Below are 22,816 nucleotides of genomic sequence, written 5' to 3' on the forward strand. Positions count from 1 at the left end.
GTTTTAAATTTGGTATTGTAAGTGCATAACGGGTGCTACAGCCTGTGACCGAAAATTGTCTATGCAGGTCCAAGTCTTCGAATAGGCCTCATATAAATGTGCCTCGGAATTTTTATGATTTTGACGACATGGTCTATGACAATAATTGCCCGTCCTCATATAGGACTCAATATTACGGTATTCGATCGGTACTTCTATATATATATATATATATATATATATTTTTTTTTTGAAAATTCAAATTATTATTCGGCCCGGACGAATTTAAAGCTTTTTCAGTTTTCTTTTTATACCCTACACCACAAGGTGGTCAGGGTATAACGTGTTTATGAATTTGTTTGTAACAGGCAAAAGGAAACGAGATAGACCCATAGTTCCTTTTGATGATCTGCATAGAATCACATTCTGAGTCGATTTATGCATATCCGTCCGTCTGTCCATGTACAAAGTACAGTTCGCATTTATTGCCCTATCCACATGAAACTTTGCACAAATCATTTGTTTGGCCCAAGGACGAACCCTATTGAAATTAGAGATAATCGGTCAAAATTTAGATAAAGCTTCCATATATATCTTCGTCCGATTTACTTTTTATTGTGCACCAAACGTGTAATATCAGCCCGAATAGTATGAAATTTTGCGCATACAACCAAATTAGGCCTGAAAATAAGTATGCCAAATTTGATCGAAATTGGTTCAGATTTAGCTATAGCTCCCATATATATTGTTCATTTAATTTGTTACTTTTGTCCTCCGCAGCCGTAATATGCACTCTGTAACAACAATATTTGGGGAAATATATCAAATGCAGCTCAGAAATAATTTCGCTAAATTTTATCGAGATCGGTTCAGGTTTGGCTATAGCTCCCATACATAACTTCGTCCGATTTACTTTTATTGTGCACCAAATGTCTAATATTTGCCCAAATTGGATGAAATTTGGCACGTACGACCGAATTGAGTCTAGAAGCTAGTATGCCAAAATTGGTTAAGATCGGTTCAGATATATATTGTTCATCCGATTTGTTGTATTTGTTACCCACAGCCATAATATGCACTACGTAACAACGATATTCAGGGAAATATATCAAATACAGCTCAGAAATCTATTTGCCAAATTTTATTGAGATCGGTTCAGATTTGGATATAGCTCCCATATATATCTTTATATGATTTCAGAATAATTTTGCACCAAATGAGCAATACAAGTCCGAATTTAAAAGATACAAATGCTTCGGCACATTATGTCCTTTGAACTTTAAATTATAATTATAATCATGGCGTGTATGATTAAATTCTCCCATAAAAACTTTTAATTGTTATGTGGAGCTCTACTAAATTATCAAAGTGGTGTAGGGTATCATAAAGTCGGCCCCGCCCGACTTTAGGACTTTTTTTTACTGTTTTTTTTTTAGAATTCCTTTCAAATTGTGGAGGTTAATTATTATTCGGCCCGGATGAACTTAAAGCTTTTTCAGTCAGAACTACCATAATTCATAATAACTGAAAAAAGTATAGAAAAAAAAAAAATATTAAAAAATTTACATATCAATGTTGTTGGTCGAATATTTCAATATCCATTCCGTTTGGGCTGATATATTACACATTACTCAAAAGTAAAAGTAGTAAAAGTCATCAAAGTAATGAATATCCGGGGTACCATTGTATGGGAGCTATATAAGAACGTGGAGTTGCATATACAATTATCTGCCAGAAAAATCATACCTATAGAGAATGCATAACACTAACTTTGTTAAAATATGTTTGAATATATGTGGCATAAATCGTCTAATTACCGAAAATCGGGGATTTACACCACAATTTGGACTCATATGAACAGTTTTTGCAAGGATGTTTTCCGTTCGCTGGGACCACAAACTGCTAATTTACGGCAAAATATGACTACTACTCCGAAAATACTTTTAATTAGGCGGTACTATTAAAACAATAATCTTACTTCGCTTCGAACTTTAATTGTCGTTTATTTCGATCAACAAATTGCTTTAGTTTTACAGCAACTCCAATTGAAGAAACATTACTATAGCATCTCAGGACCCAAAAAAAATCAATAACATTTACAACACATAAAATACTCATTATTAATGAGCGCCGCCTTATGGTTTAACAATTTTCCACACCAGCCATTACACATGACGACTTTGGCTTGCACTTCAAAAACAACCTCCCCTCTCCATCCCTTTTTAATACATCCTTTTTAGACTCAACCATGAGTATCGCTTATAATATCGTATCTTTGCCATTATTACTTTATTATGATGCGAGAGAGAGAAAAAATAGCGAACGAAGCAAGGAACAAGTAACCGTTTATTAAGGAGTCGAAATGTGTAAAATAATGTTTCACTTGAGCAACATCCTAAGCGCACTCGTACGGTTTAATTGAATATGAAAATGAGAAGTGTTTCGGGTACTGGCGGCAAGCAATAGACGAAGGATAGGGTTGAACACGAAGAGAATAGCTCAGTACAGAATGGCTTCTACAAAGGCGCTCACAACACGTTTTTTGCACGTGTGTGCATGTTATATGTTGCACACTAATTTAGCGCGACTTTACCATACATGCAAAGTAAAAAACAACAACAAAGTATAGATGCGGAAGTCCTATACAGCGAGTTCAATAAAATAGTTCATATATTGACCGTTGAAATCCTTGGGGGGAAATATTTACTCCTTAAAACAATTAAAGGATCGGATATTAAGAATAATTTGGTAATCAAGGTGGTATTACATTTTTATACCCTCTACAATAGTATGGGGTATATTAAGTTCGTCATTCCGCTTGTAACATCTAGAAGTTTATATTTTATATTCTGCATCAGCATAAAATTCCACGATGTCCGTGCATCTGTGACAATCACTCAAGCCTCCGAACGAAAATTGTAGGTCGTGGTAAGGGCATTATGTCTTTGTGTCTGATTTGTTTGTTAGTTATGTTATAGTTACTTTTGAGGATCTTCATAGGATCACTTTCTGAGTCGATTTATGCATGTCACGGAATGACCATGTATTTTTGTGAACAAAATGCTAGTCGCATTTATTATCCGATTGAGATGGAATTTTCCAAACATATTTGTTTGGCCCAAGGACGAACCCTATTGAAACTGGTGATAACCGGTTCAAATTTAAATATAGGTCCAACATATATATGGAGCTCAAAAATACCACGGTCAAATTTTATCGAGATCGGACCAGATTTACATATATCTTTATCCGATATCAGATTTATTTTGCTCCAAATGACTAATATCAATCCAAATGCACTGAATTTTGGAAAATCCGACTGAATTCACCCTAGAAACAAGTACTTCAAATAAGGTGAACATCGGCACAGATATAGCCATAGACCCCATATATATTTTTCATCCGATTTCAGTTTGTTTGTGCACCAAACAGGTAATATCATACCGAATGGCCTGAATTTAGACAATTCCGACTGAATTCATCCTAGAAATAAATACTTTAAATTTGGTGAAAATCGATTAGGATATAGCTATTGCTCGCATTTATATTTTTCATAAAATTTCAGGTTTTTTGTGCACCAAATGGCTAATATCAGCCCAATTGGACTGAATTTTTGCACTTCCGACGGAATTCAGTCTAGAAACAAGTACTCAAATTTGGTGAAAATCGGTTCAGATATAGCTATAGCTCACATATATATTTTCATCCGGTTTGGTATTAAAGTCCCTCATATACCGGGCATCTGATACTGCTCGAGAATTCCTCTGTCAAATTTTATCGAGATCGGTTCAGATTTTTATGTAGCTGCTCACGATCTATGTAATATCGACCTAAATTGAATATATCTCTTCATATACAACCGAATTTTACCATTTGGTAAAACTTGGTCCGGTATATCTATTGCTCCAATAAATAGTTTTTAATATAATCCTTATAAAAGTCATATCATGCACTATGTTATTTGGATTAGGTATGATCTACTTCACATAAATTCCCAATAACAACTTTTTTGTTACGGGAGGTCTGGTGCAGGGCCTAATTTACTCGGGCCCGCCCACTTTTTAGACATTTTTTTACTGGTAGTTATTAAACTTGGCCTATAAAGGTCCACTTTTTGGTATAACCCCCATATAACAGTACTGGCAGATCGGTACTACGCCTACGAGGAAAACACTACATATAAAGAACCACGTCTTCGTATAGCCCCCATATTAAGGGTTTCATTTGATCGGTGTTCGAGAGGTATTCTTTTACGGATCTTTTTAAAAAAGTTTTCCTGTTCCTTCCTTGGTGGAGGGTATTAAAATTTTGGCCCGGCCAAACTTAGCTGTGTTTTTACTTATTTTTTTAATTTGGGATGTTAGATGTTGAAAATGAAACAGGCCACTTTCATATACACTGTTTCTTAATGTAAGTGAACGCTGAAGAAAATGTTCTAAAGATGCATCATCTTCCCCACAGCAACATCAACAGAAATGGTTCGAAGAGTAAAGAAGCGACTTGATCGAAAACCACAGTGGCCGAAAAATGGCTCATGAGCTGAACATATCGCAATATTCCATTGGGCAAATATTAAAAAATGATCTCGGGGTAAAGCCATTCAAATTCCAAAAAGTGCAAGAACTTACACCGCAACAAAAAGAAAATAGACTCAAAAGTGCTAATGAGTTGCTTCGCTTGGCCGAAAGTGGTGAACTGCCGAATTTGGTTTTCTCCGATGAGAAAACATTCGTTGTCCAGCAGTTTGTAAACAAACTGATCGTGTTTACTTGCCACAGAGGTCAGCTGAAAATGTGCACCTTCGGTTGAACAGCAGAACTCAAGCTTCGGCCATGGTGATGGTGCGGGCCGCCATAACATAACAAAGGTGTCCGCTCGTATTAATCGACCAATAATAATCAACCAATAATCAGAATACATACCGAATATTATTGCGAAATTATTCTGGATGGTGTATTAAAGCCTTGGGCACGCAAACATTTTTGACCGCAGGTTGGCACTAAAAAATACAAAAGTGTCGATTACCTCAAGTCCTTCGCCTGGAATGGACCAAAATACCGTAGAGCAACATTCGGGCAGCGTGTGACGGTTTCGTTGGCCATAATTCGAGCCAATGGTGACCAATTCGAACAAATCTAAGCTTATTCTAAAATTTGAAGATATTTCCGACATTTTTTGCTTTCATTCAATCAAATTAAAAAAAAAATGTAAAATTATGGCGTTTGACTTTGTTGCAGGTTTTTTATCTCACCCTGTATATTAAATGTGTAGTTGTGTAAACTAAACTTTACTTAGTGATAGTAAATCTTTATGCCCTACAACACTATGTATTGGGGGTATTACAAGTTTGATTGGAAAAAAGGTGGGCAACACCTCGAAATATTGGTCCCCGACATAGGAAGCTATATATAGATCTTCCTATCTCGCCGAGCAGAGTTGATCTGGCTATGTATGTCAGTCCGTCTGTCCATATTAAACTGTAATTACGCTAGAGGTCGCAATTATGGTCCGAAATTGAGAACGGAGGTGGGGTATGGTCTGAATAGAACCCTATTATTTTTGAATATGATGGCAAAATATTTAGGATTGAAATGAACCAAAAACAGAAAAATGTCCTGATTTCGCTGCAGCTCTACAGGTCGCAATAATGGACCAATCGACGCGGAGTTTAGCATGGGACTAGAGGTTAAGGTTGGGCTGAAACCTAGGATTTTTTTGGTCATAAGACAATATTTAGGGGTTAAAATAGACCATAACTTTTATGTCAAAAATACGAAAGGTCGCTTCGGACCATTACAGTGATACTGATAGCCAAGATATCCGGTACATAGTAAAATAGGAACAATCTATATGTGCAAGAAATTGATGTTAGTTATTCCGTTTATAAGTCAAGAACAATTGGACTGATTTTGACAATTCTCGCCAATACGGAATGACCTCTTGCCAGAAAAGGATAAAATCTAAGAAAATCGCCTAAAAAATATATATGATTTTTACAACACCATGTGTTGGGGGTATTATATCCTGGTCACAATTATCGTCCGATCCTCTCGAAATTTTGCATTTAGGGCCCGAATATACGCATATTCAAATGGACCAAAAAAAATATTTTATAGATAATTTCTTGTCATTTAATATTTAAATATAATTTCGGGCACATGTCTACCACGACTATTTTGCTCCCACTCAAAAACGAGGATGTCTCTCATATTCGAGATACATCAAAAATTGAATTTGCTTGATTTCGAATGAGTTTCTCTCTTTGCAAAAATTCGAGCGATTTTTTGGGAAGTCTGTAATAATCATGTTAGATACCACAAAGTACTGTTTAGCTTTTCTTGGAGTTCCAATAGTGCTTCAAGTTAATATTTGTCATCTTGCATGCATACATTAAATGCCGATATCCTTCGAGCATTTTTGGCTGCTCTCTGTATCCTCTTGCGTCTAAGTATATTCTTACAGATTGGTGGAAAGCAATTAAATTCGCTTTAATTTAGCATATGCTTTGCCCAAGAATCTTTTGTAAACAATCTATATGCCACATTATTCATACTAATTACATTTGTACGAGGAGTTCCCAAACGAACCTACCTACCTACCTACCTACTTACACGTTCTTGTAAACATACAAACTGGCGCACATGTGCACACACATTCATACATCTGCGATATTTATGACACATGGTTATGGATATCTGCTGAATGTGACGCATAAAGCCAACTGAATGCATAACTGTAAAGTTGTTCGAAGCTACTAGCTATGTAGCTTCTTCGTGAAGTGTATCAAGTGGAAGGATTCAACAAATGTTGCATAATTATGTGTTGAATTAATTTTTTGTTCATCCATGTGTCTATGTGAGTTTGAGGGAGAAAAAAAAAGATTGCTCATTGACTCTTTTTGCAACTGTGTTTGCTATGCATATTTCGAAATGATATATACATGTATGTGTGCTACGTCAATATATATGTGAATGATTGCGAAAACCATGAAAGATCATAAAACTTGGATGGACTTAGTCCAATATATATAGCGTTAAAAGATAACAAGTAAAAAAACATTAAGTTCGGAGGGGCCGAACTTTTAATACCCTCCACCTTAGGGTAATGGAAACATTAGAACCAATTATGACCCACAAATACCAATTTTTAGGCATATTCGTGGGAAAATGTGGCAAAAATCATCAAAATACCGAATATCGGGAGGTACCGCTATATAGGGCTATACAAAAACGTGGACCCATATATACAATGTTTCGCCAAAGAAGCTAGAACCTATTATGACCAACTAATTCCAATTTTAAGACACATCCGTGAAAAAATGTGGCAAAAATCATCAAAATACTGAATATCGGGAGATACCGCTATATAGGGCTATACAAAAACGTGGACCTATATATAAAATTTTTCGCCACCGCAGCTAGAACCCACTATGACCAACAAATACCAATTTTTAGGCAAATCCATGAAAAAATGTTGCACAAATCATCAAAATACCGAATATCGGCAGGTATCGTTATATGGGGACTATACCAAAACATGGACCGATATATGTCATTTTCAATACCAACCATCCTAGACACAATACAAAATATTCTGCTAAATTTTGACGCTCTACGTCAAATAATGTGGCCTGTATCGTGATTTCAACAGACAGACAAACGGACATCGTTGAATCGACTTAGAATTTTATGCTGACTATGAATATGTATACACTACGACGAATATTTAGACATGTTACAAACGGAATGACAAAGTCAATATACCCTCCTTTCCAAGGTGGAGGGTATAAAAAATAGAAAACGATTATCGTTAAATAATCAAAATTTCTGATTCGAATTCTTTGTTCAGGTTTTCAAGGGTTAGTATCTAATACGGGAATCTAACTCCTTTGAAAATGTGGCCAGCTCATATAAATGCCGGAAATTGGAAATTACCGTTATATAGGCGAAATGGGAAATTATATACGCCGAATGGTGTTAGAAGAAAACTAGGAGTTATGTAGACAATTGTATACCCCAGTACACAGTTGTCCCAAGTCATCAGAAAAATCAAAAACCTGAATACAATAAAATTTAACTTTAGCGATTAACAGATATTCGGTACTTTGATGGTTTTAGACATATTTTTTTTAATTTGTAATGGGTTCCAGCTTCGGTGACAGAATATTGGTTTTATGGGTCCACGTTTTCTTACAGAGCCCATATGACGGTACCTCCCGATATTTGGTATTTTTATGGTTTTGGCAACATTTGTTTACGAATTTGTCAAAAAATTGCCTTTCTACTTGTTTACCTTTCAAACTGCAATTGAAAATCCAAAGCCGAGAATATTGAATTATTATACCCTACAACACTATGTGTTGCGGTATTATAAGTTGGATTGGTCCGAAAATTATGTAACACCTCGAAATATTGGTCCCCGACATAGGAAACTATATATGTGTTTTCCTGAGTCTATCTAGCTATGTATATCCGTCGGTTCGTCTGTCCATGTTAACTTGTAATCACGCTGCAGGTCGCAGTCGAAATTGAAAATGGAGGTTGAGTTAGGGTCTGAATAGAAATCTATTGCTTTTGGAGATGATCGCAAAATATTTAGGAGTTGAAATGAACCAAAAACAGAAAAAAATCTTGATTTTGCTGTTCCTCTACAAGCCAAAACTATAAACCAATCGGGATTTTGCATGGAATTAAAATTTAGGGCTGGTTAGGGCAGGAAAAATAAACTATAACTTTTATGTCAAAGAAAATATGAAAATTTCCACGAAACCGGGAAATTTTTAATCCCGGCGAAATTAAAAATATATTAAATGGTCACTTCTGACCATTACGTTGATGGTGATAACCAAGACATCGGATATGTAGCAAAATAGGTACAATATTTTTAATTTTATTGAATGAAAGCAAAAAATATCGGAAATAGCATCAAAATTTAGAATAAGTTTAGATTTGTTCGAATTGGTTTCCTTTGGCAAAGAATTATGGCCTTCAAACGAAAAATGAAACCGTCCCACGCTGCCCGAATGTTGCTCTGCGGTATTTTGGCCCATTTCCGGCGAAGCGCTTGCTTGAGGTGATCGACATTTTGGTTTTTTTTTTTATCGCCAACCTTGCTTTCCAAAATACTCCAGACACAATAGTCCAACGGATTGGAATCCGGAGATTTTGGTGGCCATTGTGGGCTGGGAAAGAAGCGAGGATCCTCATTTTGTAACCATTCTTGTTGGGTGGCGCGTGCTGAGTCCTGTTGGTATGTCCAAGGTCTGCGGCCAAAATGTTTGCGTGCCCAAGGCTTTAATACACCCTCCAGAATATTTTCTCGATAATATTCAGCATTTATTCGGATGCCACGATCTATTAATACGAGCAGAGAGCGACCATCGGCTATTATGGTGGCCCACACCATCACCATGGCCGGTGTTTGAGTTCTGGTGGCCAACCGAAGGTGCACATTTTCAGCTGACCTCTTTGGCAAGGAAACACGATAATTTTGTTTGTTGACAATCTGCTGGACAACAAATGTTTTCTCATCGGAGAAACCCAAATTCGACAGTTCACCACATTCGGCCAAGTGAAGCAACAAGCAAGTCAATTTTCTTTCTGTTGCGGTGTAAGTTCTGGCACTTTTTGGAATTTCAGTGATTTTACTCCGAGCTCATTTTTGAATATTTGCCGAATGGAATATTGCGATATGTTCAGCTCACGAGGTATGTATTGAATTAAGAATCATGATATAAAAGACTGTATAAAAATGTTTGGCAAAAACTGGAAAAATCCGTCAAATCGGCTGTGGAGTTCAATGGGAGCTATACAAAAACATGTTCCATGTTCACTATTTTTTGTCACATCAATTTGTTACCCTATCTCAAACAAGAGTGTTAAATTTCAAAAAAATCAATTGCAACCCTCCAGATGTAAAATTTCAGGCAATTTCATTTAAAAATTAACCTAAAATCTTAAAATTTCTTTAAATCAGAGGTACCGTTATATGGGCACTTTGTCCAAAGGTGGATAAAACTTCACAAATTTATGATTACATTATTTCTTACTCATTATGAGGTCACTCTTAAAAAATCTAATCGATCTGATTTTTTATAGAAACATTTTTGACACACCTGCCCATACATGTGGGCCCACTGTGCAGTCGTTGGTATCTATTGCCTACATCAAACAACATATTAGAAATACTTCCGTTATCGTTAAATACTAAATATGTGGACGTATCGTTATATTGAGGCTAGGAAATATAGACAATGTCCTGCCACCGAAGGTACAACCCATCACGATTTCGGGAAAGTTGTCTATAATTACGCCCCCTGTTGTGTTAATGGAGTTAAAAAAATGTTTATTCATTTCAATACCTGCGTAAAATAAGCTATATTTTCGATTTGTAACTTTAAAACGGTCTGCAAAATAGGGAACAAGTAAAAAACATTAAGTTCGGTCGGGCCGAACTTTTAATACACTCCACCATTGGGTAAAGAAAACATCTTTATATAAGAATATCTGGATTAAAACGTGTTCCACTTTAAACTACAAATACCAGTAAGACCGTTTGGATAAAGCAGTTAAACTTTTCAAAACACCATACAGTGGGTGAGGAGGCCATACCAAAACGGGAACCTATATGGACAATTTTATATTTCAAGGATTGTTATCTACTAAAATCTTCTTAAATACCAAACATGAAAAAATTTCGTTGGTAAATGTGACTAGGATGGTCAAAATACCGAATATCGGCGTGTGCCGTTGTATGTGCGCTATAGGAAAACATGGACATAGATATTCAATGTTCTAGACACATTACAAATTGTTGGATCAAATAATGTGGGCTGCATCGCGCCACCTAAGAATGTTACAAAATGAGGTTCCTCGCTTCACTTCCAGTGCACAATGGCCACCAAAATCTCCGAATACCAAGCCGTTGGACTATTGTGTCTGGCCATAAGGCCATAATTCGTGCCAAAAGTGACCAATACAAAGAAATCTAAACTTATTCTAAAATTTGATGCTATTTCCATATATTTTTCGCTTTCACTCAATAAAATTTAAAAAAAAAAAATTATGGGGTTTGACATTGTTGCAGTTTTCATCTCACCCTGTATACCCTCTTTAGCCATATGCCTGAGGGTATAAAAAGGAAACAAGATAAACCTATAGGTCCTTTTGGTGACCTGCATAGAACATTTTTCGATTTTGTGCATGTGTGTCAGAAAGGCATGTCATGGATTTTTTATAATCGACCAGTAGGCATATAACGTCCGATTTTCATTTGTTTTACCCAATTGAAATTGATTGTAATCGGCTCAGATTTTGATATAGCTGCCACATATATTTTCGGCCGATTTCTAGTTTATTGTGCACCAAATGTGTAAAATAATAGATCATTGGACATACCACTTAATTCTACCTACCATGTTAATGAAATTTGATTAGAATCTGTTCGAACATACGTCCGATTTTATATTTTAGTTATATAAGATCCATTCCCTTTCAAATTTATACCGCACTATAGCTGCAATATGCTTTTTAAAAAGTTTCCGGTCAGTATGATTTACTTTACGCAAATTTCCAATATTTTTAGTTCGGATATCATATACTCTGCTCATCGAAATTTTAGTTATTTGGTAAATATTTTCGTGACGTTAGAGTTATGGTAGAATGCAATTGGTTATTAGCATTGAAGACTTCATCCAAAATGACATATATTTGTTTACTATTCAATCAGTCGTTCTAATAACGGAAGCGTGAGAGTTAAAATATTTATCTACAAATTTAAAATAGATGAACTGTAGATGTAGTTTTACTGAGCACAAAGCCCCTCCCCCAAATGAATGAATACTTTAATTGAATAAACAAACTTATTCGAAACCATGTGGTTTAATCACAATTTATTAAGCTCTTATATGTATTTTATTTCACAATTTTTTTTTTTTTTTTGTTAATTTCAAACTTTAGGTAATTCAATACATGCATCTACTCAAACAATTGTACAGCTCTGAGTTGATTGACACAAATATGATATTCATGATGTACATGAAATTGTCGAGAGAATGCATATTTGCTTCCGGTTGTGTTGCCATTGAAATACAATTTAATAAATGGAATTGCAATAATGCAATACTCATAGATACGGTGTGCCACCTATTCGATTGATGAATAAATGATAGAGAAACCCACAATCTCCAAATATTCAAATGGGAAATGTGTCGAAAATCTTTAAGTCAATATTGAATTTGTTCTGCTTTGATTTGCTATTAAATTGTGGGAAAGAGAGACAGAGAGAGCATCGAATGAAATATCCAAAATTTAGAAAATTTAAAACTTACGTCTTACCCCAATTTGTGCATTATTTCATTGGAAACCTCAATATGTAATGCAAAATGTATGCAGCATGTGGATGAATTGAAAGAAAATATGTGGTTAATTATTAAAATGGAACAAGTAAAAAGCTGTAAGTTAGGCCAGGCCGAACTTTGAATACCCTCCACCATTTGGAACGAACTTGGCAATTCTCTAAAACATTAAAATCCGTTAAAAGTTCTGTTAAAATCTTAAAAATACCGAAAGTAGCTCTTATTTTAGGGTCTATACGACGACATGGACCTGCATAGGTAACTTTTGTAATAAGCCATTGCAATATTCAAATGCGAAACTTAAAAAATATATGAATAATGTAGCTAAAATCATCAAAATACCGAATATCGTGAGATACCTTTAAATGGGGGCTATACGACATGGACCTGCACAGACAATTTTCTCTCTTAGGCTGTAGTATCCAATATGAACGTCAAATACCAAATTGGAAACAATTCCGGTGAATAATGTCGCTAAAATGAACAAAATACCGAATATCGGGAGGTACTGTTTTATGGGGGCTATACCAAAACGTGGACCAAATGGCTCATTTTCAATAACAAAAGCCCTGCAGTCATTATATACATTTGGGTAAAACTTTATCAATCTACGGACAGACGGATAGACGGACAGACAGACGGACATTGCTAAATCGACATATATATATATATATATATATATATATATATATATATATATATATATATATATATATATATATAAAACCTATTAAAATTAGTGAAAAACAAGAATTTTTAAGAACAAGAATTCATATCTATTTTATTAAATCAAATATATAATGCTTGTGCTATTCACATTTGCTTTGACCAGTAAAAAATGTTTGTACGCGCTAAAGGGGAATTCACTTAAATCTTTAAGCTAGTGTTCGCAAACCATTGATACTATCGATGGTTTCAGATTTTTTCTTTCATAAATACTTTTTTGTGATATGAACATACTTCGCAAAAATTAAATTTGACAAAAAAAAAATAAGTACACAAAATTTCAAATCGAGCTAAATGGAATAAAATAGTGTAAAAAAAATTAAAAATATTCAAATTTCAAACCGTGTTATATCAAAACCGTGTACAAAAAGACCGTGTAAAAACAGACTTAAGTGTATATATATATATATATATATATATACTAGCTGTACCCGGTGCGCTTCGCTACCCCTTTTGATTTTATACGCATTCAAATTTTTATTTACGAGTATATGTTGGTTAAAAAAAAACAAATTTAAAAATTAAAAAAAAATTATTGCACGACTTCAAGCGTAAATAACCAAAACCATTAGAAAAGCAGTAACATGACATACATACACGAAATGTTTGTCCTTCGGATTTATTTATTTCATAGCAAATACCAAGCGTGCAGTAAACTGCAATCTTTTGAAGTTGAGTGGCATTTCTATTGCAATTAGTGAATTCGAGATAGCAACATACTTCGCCGTAATAAGTGTATTTCAAATCAATTGTTGTGTTGTTTTTTAGTGTTAGCCTAAGGCGTTGTGGGTCAATGGTTCTTATTAAAATCATATCCCAATCTGATCCGATTTAAATATAATTTTAAAAAATTACTTTTACACCAAATTCCGCCACACCTTTCATATTTCATTGAAATTGGTGCGTCAAATATGTGAAGTCGGCCGATAATATATATATATGGGAGCTATATCCAAATCTTAACTAATTTTACACATACATTTATTATTGTAACCAAATTCCGCCACACATTCTGAACTTCATTGGTATCGGTCATATATATCATGTGTGGTGATTTCAATATAATTTGGCAATTTTTTCTGGTGCCAGATTTTGTCTCTCTCGCTTTGGGTGCATCAAATATGTGAAATCGGCTGAGTATATATATGGGAGCTATAATCAAATCTGAGCGTATTTGAATATAATTTGTCAAATTTATTTTTGTACCAAATTTAGCCACTCATGCCGAATTTCATTGGAATCGGAAATACGTATCGTGTTTGGTGCATCAAATATGTGAAATCGGCGGAAAATATATATGGGAGCTATATCCAAATCTGAACCGATTTTAATATAATTTGACTAATTTATTTTCTAATCAAAATCCCGTTACATATTCCAAATTTCTTTGGAATCGAACATACATATCGTGCATAAAATACATGAAATCGGTCGAATATATATATGAGAGCTATATCCAAATCTGAACCGATTTTCATATAATTTGACAAATGTATATTTGTTTTAATTTCCGCTACACATTCCAAATTTCATTGAAATTAGAGATACATAGCGTGTTTGGTGCATGAAATACATGAAATCGGTCGAAAATATATATGGGAGCTATATCCAAATCTGAACCGATTTTAATATAATTTGACAAATGTATATTTGTTTTAATTTCCGCTACACATTCCAAATTTCATTGAAATTAGAGATACATAGCGTGTTTGGTGCATCAAATACATGACATCGGTCGAAAATATATATGGGAGCTATATCCAAATCTGAACCGATTTCAATTTAGTTTGACAAACTCATTTTGGTTCCCAATTCCGTTACTTATTTTAAATTTAATTACAATTGGAAATACATGTCGTGTTTGGTCCACCAAATACATGAAATCGGCCGAAAATGTATATGGGAGCTATATCCAAATCTGAACCGATTTCAATATAATTTGGGAAATCAATTTTTTAGATAAAATCTATCACACGTTTCAAATTTCATTGAAATTGGGGATACATAGCGTGTTTGGAGCATCAAATGCTTGAAATCGGCCGAAAATATATATGGGAGCTATATCCAAATCTGAACCGATTTCAATATAATTTGACAAATTTATTTTCGGATTAAATCCCGTCACACATTCCAAATTTCATTGGAATCGAACATTCATATTGTGTTTGAGGCATCAAATGAACGAAATCGGTCGAAAATATATATGGGAGCTATATTCAAATCTGAACCGATTACAATATAATTTGGCAAACTTATTTTTGTTCCAAATTCCGTTACGTATTCCAAATTTAGAGACTGTATCTTCAACCAATCAATAGATATGTGCATATAAAATCTAAATTTTTGGGAGGTACCTCCGATTCTGGTGCTATATCTCCAGTTCCAAGTGGAAATTCAAAAATGTATATAGCCTATGTTACTTTCAGGCGATGTTGCCGTATATATGGACATTTTCAGGAAAATCTATTCAGCGGTTTTCGAGTCCATAAATTACAAACAAACAAACAAACAAACAAACAACCAAACAAACATACAAACATTTTCCTCTTTTATATATATATATATATATATATATATATATATATATATATATATATATATATATATATATATATATATATATATATATATATCTATAAAAGAGGAAAATGTTTGTATGTTTGTTTGTTTGTAATTTATGGACTCGAAAACCGCTGAATAGATTTTCCTGAAAATTTCCATATATACGGCAACATCGCCTGAAAGTAACATAGGCTATATACATTTTTGAATTTCCACTTGGAACTGGAGATATAGCACCAGAATCGGAGGTACCTCCCAAAAATTTAGATTTTATATGCACATATCTATTGATTGGTTGAAGATACAGTCTCCAAATTTGGAATACGTAACGGAATTTGGAACAAAAATAAGTTTGCCAAATTATATTGTAATCGGTTCAGATTTGGATATAGCTCCCATATATATTTTCGACCGATTTCGTTCATTTGATGCCTCAAACACAATATGAATGTTCGATTCCAATGAAATTTGGAATGTGTGACGGGATTTAATCCGAAAATAAATTTGTCAAATTATATTGAAATCGGTTCAGATTTGGATATAGCTCCCATATATATTTTCGGCCGATTTCAAGCATTTGATGCACCAAACACGCTATGTATCCCCAATTTCAATGAAATTTGAAACGTGTGATAGATTTTATCTAAAAAATTGATTTCCCAAATTATATTGAAATCGGTTCAGATTTGGATATATAATGTATATGGGAGACATTTTCGGCCGATTCCATGTATTTGGTGGACCAAACACGACATGTATTTCCAATTGTAATGAAATTTAAAATAAGTAACGAAATTGGGAGCCAAAATGAATTTGTCAAATTAAATTGAAATCGGTTCAGATTTGGATATAGCTCCCATATATATTTTCGACCGATTTCATGTATTTGATGCACCAAACACGCTATGTATCTCTAATTTCAATGAAATTTGGAATGTGTAGCGGAAATTAGGACAAATATACATTTGTTAAATTATACTAAAATCGGTTCAGATTTGGATATAGCTCTCATATATATTTTCGACCGATTTCATGTATTTCATGCACCATACACGATATGTATGTTCGATTCCAAAGAAATTTGGAAAATGTAACGGGATTTTGATTAGAAAATAAATTAGTCAAATTATATTAAAATCGGTTCAGATTTGGATATAGCTCCCATTTTCCGCCGATTTCACATATTTGATGCACAAAACACGATACGTATTTCCGATTCCAACGAAATTCGGCATGAGTGGCTAAATTTGGTACAAAAATAAATTTCACAAATTATATTCAAATACGCTCAGATGTGATTATAGCTCCCAAATATATACTCAGCCGATTTCACATATTTGATGCACCCAAAGCGAGAGAGACAAAATCTGGCACCAGCAAAAATTGCCAAATTATATTGAAATCAGTTGAGGTTTGGATATAGCTAACATATATATTTCGGCCGATTTCATACATATTATGCACCAAACACGATATATATGACCGATTCCAATGAAATTCAGAATGTGTGGTGGAATTTGGTTATTATAATAAATGTGATAAATTAATTGGAAATTAGTTAAGATTTGGATATAGCTCCCATATATATATTATCGGCCGATTTCACATATTTGACGCACCAATTTCAATGAATTATGAAAGGTGTGGCGGAGTTTGGTGTAAAAGTAATTTTTTTAAAATTATATTTAAATCGGATCAGATTGGGATATGATTTTAATAGGAACCATTGACCAACAACGCCTTAGGCTAACACTAAAAAACAACACAACAATTTATTTGAAATACGCTTATTGCTATCTCGAATTCACTAATTGCAATAGAAAAACCACTCTACTTAAAAAAATTGCAGTTTCCTGCACGCTTGGTATTTGCTATGAAATAAATAAATCCAAAGGACAAACCCTTCGTGTATTAGTGCTTTTTTTTTTTAATTTTTAAATTTGTTTTTCTTTATCCAACATATATTCGTGAATAAAATTTTGAATGCATATAAAATCAAAAGGGGTAGCGAAGCGCACCGGCTTCAGCTAGTATATATATATATATATATATATATATATATATATATATATATATATATATATATATATATATATATATATATATGTATATATATATATATATATATATATATATAAATAAATATATATATATATATATATATATATATAAATGTATATATATATATATATATATATATATATATATATATATATATATATATATATATATATATATATATATATATATATATATATACTTTGTGGGGTCTACAATGTATATTTCGAAGTGTTACAAACGGAGTGACAAACTTCATATACCCTCCATACTATGGTGGAAGGTATAAAACTGCTCGAGAGTAAACATATCGCAATATTCCATTCGGCAAATATTGGAAAATAAGCTCGGGGTAAAGCAATTGAAATTCCAAAAAGTGCAAGAACATACACCGCAACAGAAAGAAAATAGACTCAAAAGAGGCGAAACGTAACAAGTTATTTTTGGATGAAAAATATCGAAATATTTCGGGATATGGCTGGGTTGGTGGAAATTCGAACTCTAAGTGTACTAAAAAGTAATAAAACCTCAACCTTAACTCACGATAAGTTAAGGTTGAGATTCTGAGGTTGTTTTGGGAATTTATGTGCTAAAAAGTACAACAAATAAAAAAATTTCCTACATGTGGTTTCGGATGAACGGATGGTGTTTGAAATCTGAAATGAGGGTCTTTGATATTATGTAGGATTGACATACCAAAGGGCTTTTGGAATCACCAAAAATATGTGTATTTTAGGTATCACTAAAATGCACTCCATTTAGTCTCATTTGGTATTATCTGAAGGGAAGGAGGAAAAAACTTAATGTTTTGTATGAGAATAAAGTGTGGTATAATGAGATGATTTTGAAATTGTGTACTAGATGTAAGTACTTCACTCTATGGTATTAAATTTGGTACAATGTGGTATTGGGTGAATGGATAAAGGTGTAATGTTCAAATTTAGTATAGAAAGGCGCTGATCTGGGAAGTGTTAACAAAGATGTTAACAAAAGTACTAAATGGCACAACATTTGGCATAGGAGTTATGAATTTGGGTATTAGGTTAACTGTAAACATAAAATTTAGTAGGTAAAAGAGCAGCTAAGTTCGTCCGAGTCGAACTTTTTAAAACCTCCATCATTCGATTTTTATAATTTTTTGTCATTGGCTGCTCCGGTGAATGTTATGTGCCGTTAAGGGGTATCATAGACCTATATGGAGAATTTTCGATCAGGGGGTAAAGTACTCACAAAGAACTCCTTCAGTAGAATTCAGGAAATGCTATTGAAAAATTTGGCTACAATCATCAAAATTCCGACTCTCGGGGTACCGTTATATGGGGGCTATACGATATCGTGGGCCGATATAGCCCATCTTCGAACTAAATACCTGCAGACAAAAGACTGATCTGTGCAAAATTTAACATTCTATCTTAATTGCTTTTGGACGGACAGGGTTAAAATTATTAGAATTTTACGCTGATCAAGAATATATATATTCTTTGTTTGGTTTATAATTATTATATCGATGAGTTACAAACGGAATGACGAATTTAATATACACTCCATACTATGTATTGTGGAGGGTATAAAAATCTGTACTGTGTACGAATAATACTAAATAGTACTACATTTGGTATATAGTGAAGAAAACAAAACTAGAATTGTGAATTTCGGTGTTATGATCACTGTGACAACTACAAAGCCCAATGCACTTATGTACCCATATTTATAAATTTGTTAGGCAGAAAAGTACGTTTTTGTGTATGTATATATGAATTTATCCTATGTAAATGAATTTATCCCATGTGAGGCGAGTATTTCGAGATTTGTTGTTCAACTTATAACTTGAAATTAAGAAATAGTGTTCTTTTGTATCATACATTCTATATGGTGCACAATATACAAAGTAGCCAGCATTTTCTACTTAATATAAAGTTCATCCCGTCCAGCGGACATAGAACTTAAAGTATGTTGATTTGAATGATTACTCTCTGAAGGTGGGGACCAATGTCCGATTTTCTTTGGATCCAGCAAAGTTGTAAAGTCATATGAAACAAGTATGCAAATGCTATAGTCGGTTGGGTTCGATCATTTGATACCTTACAACAATGATAAACGATAAAGTTTCTGCATATCTAGAAAGATCCCTATATCTACTACACAATGAAAGCAAATGAAGAACAGACGGCTTCGAATTTTATGCTGATTATGAATATATATACTTTATGGGGTCTACGATGAATATTTAGGGATGATATAAACGGAATGACAAAGTTAATATACCATCCTTTTCAAGGTAGATCGTATAAAAATAAGTTTTATGTTGTTAAAAAAAATGTATGTTGTTTCAATAAATCTCTTCAATAAATGCATTTTTTAATCGAACTAGTTCGTTAGAGAGCTATAAAAATATATTCCGCAATAGTGGTGTCAACGTACGTTTTGGTTTCAACATACCTCCCCTGTATGTTCACACATATTTTCTGTATTGTATCAGAATTTTAAAATTCGTATTTAAAGTTCGTAATAGGCACCGCCTTCTCTGGTACATAATTGGTTATACAGCTCCACCTTTTCGTATAGTTTTATCCATATAACTGTACCACCCCATCTTCGGTGTTTCAATAATTTTTGCGGCATATTTTCAGCGAACTGTTTTTTTTTTTTAATTTTGCAAGCTTTTCCTTTTGGTCAAGGGTAATAAAAGTTCGGCCCAGCCAGACTTAGCCGCTTTTTTAACTGTTACAGGGTTAAATTAAAAAACTGCAACCAACTTCAGATTGCTGTCATTCCTAAGCCACTCGTCCGACAGCTGTTAAAATTACTCCAGTGACAGCTCAATATATTGTTTACAAGCGTACAAAAGCATTTTGGTGAGAATTTTTCAGAAAAAAAGTTATTCAAGCGTGATAGTGTGATTCCTTTATATTTGGCTGGAAAACCACAAGTGGCACTCCAGCATTTAAATGTGAATAAATCTTTTGTCGCTCGTTAACGTGATACTGGTAGCGTAGCCCGACGTCAAGGAAGTGGACGAAGGAAAACAGAAACATCAGCAGAAATGCTTCGAAAAGTAATGAAGCGAAATTATCGAAACCCGAGTCGCAGTGGCCCAAAAATGGCTCGTGAGCTGAATTTATCGCAATATTCCATTCGGCAAATATTGAAAAATGGGCTCGGGGTGAAGCCATCGAAATTCCAAAAAGTGCAAGAAATTACACCGCAACAGAAAGAAAAAAGACTCAAAAGTGCTAAAGAGTTGCTTCGCTTGGCCGAAAGTGGTGAACTGCCGAATTTGGTTTTCTGCGATGAGAAAACATTCGTTGTCCAGTAGTTTGCAAACAAACAAAATGATCGTGTTTACTTGCCAAAGAGGTCAGATGAAAATGTGCACCTTCGGTTGGCCACCAGAACTCAAGCACCGGCCATGGTGATGGTGTGGCCCGTCATAACAGCCGATGGACGCTCTCCGCTCGTATTAATCGATCGTGGCATCAGAATAAATGCCGAATATTATCACGAAAATATTCTGGAGGGTGCCTTGGGCACGTAAACATTTTGGCCGCAGACCTTGGACATTCCAACAGGACTCAGCGCCATCGCACTCATGTTTTCAAAATAAGGTTCCTCGCTTCATTTCCTGCGCACAATGGCTACAAAAATCTCCGGATACCAATTCGTTGGACTATTGTGTCTGGAGTATTTTGGAAAACAAGGTTGGCCCTAAAAAATACTAAAGTGTCGATCACCTCAAGCAAGCGCTTCGCCGGGAATGGGCTAAAATAACGCAGAGCAACATTCGGGCAGCGTGGGACGGTTTCATTGGCCGTATGAAGACCATAATTCGTGCCAAAGGTGACCAATTCGAACTAATCTAAACATATTCTCAAATTTTATGCTATTTCCGACATTTTTGGCTTTCATTCAATAAAATTTAAAAAAAATATTAAATATTATGGCGTTTGACTTTGTTGCAGTTTTTTTTTTGTCTCACCCTGTATATAAGTATTTATTTATTTACTTTATATGTATTTATTTATTCACTTATTTACCTAGGTCTATGATCATCGAAATTTCACAAAAACCTTTCCACTTTATTTGAAAATATCCACAATTCATTATCAAATGATATCACTTCGTCGTTTCATACCTTTGAATTTTCTCCTCACTTTTATCTAATCAGCGGCAGTTGAAAAATATTTGCATAATTGGCAAGATACCGATGTGACGTAGTCACCCAGTTTGTTCGTCTCGCATTAAATGCCCTTTTACACAGGCTTTTGTTAAATTGGAAAAATAATTAAAAAAAAAAAAACTACAAAAACAAGCACCCGCTAGTCTCTGGCTTGGTATTATGAATTATTCACACCGGTACTTAGACGTACTTTGCCGTGAATTACTTTGTTATTATATTCACTTTTCTTTATAATTATTTTTGTTTAATTATTATTTTGCTTTATTTTTTGCTATTTCTTGCTGGTGGCAGCGCTTTGTTTTCATTTTTTTCTTATTCGGCTGGGGGGATGAATTGTTTTCAGTTACATGAAGTATTTAATTTCGTCAACATTCTTTAAATAAACATTCCGTATTGAAAAAAAAAAAAACGCTCACGTTCTTGTTGGAAAATAATTGAGAACAGATTTGTTGTATTACCAAAAACATAAGTTGTTTTGAGTGTGAATTGATTTAAGTTTCCCGCTATGGTTGAGCGACTATAGTTAACTTGAGAGTAGTTTGGTAGTTATTTAAAGCGATTGACAAATATTTCCGTGGCTCTTCCACCAGTTGCGAGTACGTACCGTTTTCAACTATTTGATATTTTGATTTGTTATGTTAGCCCTCTGTTTGCCGCTTATCTACGCTGTTGAGAGCGTAGTTAGCTGTCGACAATTCACTTCTCCAATGACGGTGGCACTGATCGTTGCTGTTGTGTTGTTGTCACCAAGGTTATAAATACAATTAAGTGATTCCATTGGCGTTTAAAAAGTAACCGAGAGCAACCATTAGCTACTTGGGTATTGTTTACTTTTAGTTCAGTTTCTCTCATATTTTTAGTTAAAAAGCAATAAGAAACCAGTAAAGAAAGTCCTAAAGTCAGGCGGGGCCGATTTTATGATACCCTACACCACTTTGCTAATTTAGTTGAGCTCCACA

At 34.2% G+C, this 22,816-nt stretch overlaps 1 protein-coding gene across 8 annotated transcripts in view; it reads right to left on the reverse strand.

The window, feature by feature from the left end:
* Positions 1-22,580, reverse strand: part of LOC131806823 (putative uncharacterized protein DDB_G0277255) — a 153,895-nt gene extending 131,315 nt beyond the window's left edge. For 5 of the 8 annotated variants that reach the window (XM_059131556.1, XM_059131563.1, XM_059131562.1 and 2 more), the window contains exon 1: positions 21,813-22,580. The gene's annotated coding sequence lies outside the window, so the exon portion shown is untranslated. The remainder of the gene's footprint in view (positions 1-21,812) is intronic. The other 3 variants (XM_059131558.1, XM_059131557.1, XM_059131555.1) reach the window with 1 other exon arrangement.
* Between the last annotated feature and the right edge of the window lie 236 nt (positions 22,581-22,816).

This window comes from Musca domestica, unplaced genomic scaffold (assembly GCF_030504385.1).
Source record: "Musca domestica strain aabys unplaced genomic scaffold, Musca_domestica.polishedcontigs.V.1.1 9, whole genome shotgun sequence".
NCBI classification, from domain to species: domain Eukaryota; kingdom Metazoa; phylum Arthropoda; class Insecta; order Diptera; family Muscidae; genus Musca; species Musca domestica.